We start from the raw sequence: 1,206 nt of genomic DNA on the forward strand, positions 1-1,206 counted from the left end.
GGTCCAGTGACATGTCCGGTGACCACGGGGAGGACGCTCGTAGGACGGTCCACTCCCTGCAGTTGGAGCAGGTGCCAAGGAAGGGAGTGATGGAGGACAAATGAGGACAAATGGAGGACAAGGCAGTGAAGGGCAGTTGACGCTGGTGACAAGCTCGGCTTAGAAAAAGATGCTCAAAAGTAACCATAAAAAAAAACGTAGGAAAATGAAGGTGGATTTGGAAATGCCATAGATCCGTGAGGCAGGCCTGGGCGATACTGCACATTTTAGTATCGATCCCATACCAAGTAAATACTGTACATGGCCAGTATTGCTGATATATCGTCAGGTAGGACGTGACTTCATATTGTACTGATACGGTATATTGCACTGATACGGTATACTGTATGACATCAAACATGATCTTGATCACATCAGACGGTTTTAAAACGGTGAGGCAGGTCAGATGACCCCAGGGGACCTACTCTAGTTCCTACTATGGGTGGGTGATACTACAAAGTAAATACGGCATACCAATACCGACATGGTATGACATGACTTCATATTGCGACGATACAGTATATGATATCAAATGTGCTGTAGATCAGATCGGGTGTTCAAGTGTGAGGCAGGCCAGATGACTTCAGAGGAAGTGCGGCAGCACTAGAAAAATTAAGAAAAATGTCTTTTTCCAAGCAGCTAAGCTAACCTCAGTTATGTCAAAAAGCAACATGAACTAGGGGAGGGCGATACTGCAAATTCTGCTTTCCATCTGATACCAAGTAAACAGAGGGCCAGGACTGCCAACATACTGATACAGATACCCACATGGTACATCACTTAATATTGTTATGATGCAGTTTATACACTGGTGAGAAAAAGGGTTTGTTCCCTTCCTGATTTCCTTTTTTTGTTGCATGTTTGTCACACAATGTTTCAGATCATCAAACAAATGTAAATATTAGTCATTAGTCATAACACAACTGAACCCAGAATGCACTTTTTAAATGAACCTTTTTATTATTAAGTGGGAAAAAAAATAAACCTACAAGGTTATAAAGCCATTTCTAAAGCTTTGGGACTCCAGCAAACCACAATGAGAGCCATCATCCACAAATGGCCAAAACGTGGAACAGTGTGGCCGGCCAACCAAAATGACCCCAAGAGCACAGCGACAACTCATCCAAGAGGTCACAAAAGACCCCACAACAACATCCAAAGGACTGC

Source organism: Dunckerocampus dactyliophorus, chromosome 7, assembly GCF_027744805.1.
Source record: "Dunckerocampus dactyliophorus isolate RoL2022-P2 chromosome 7, RoL_Ddac_1.1, whole genome shotgun sequence".
In the NCBI taxonomy this organism is placed as follows: domain Eukaryota; kingdom Metazoa; phylum Chordata; class Actinopteri; order Syngnathiformes; family Syngnathidae; genus Dunckerocampus; species Dunckerocampus dactyliophorus.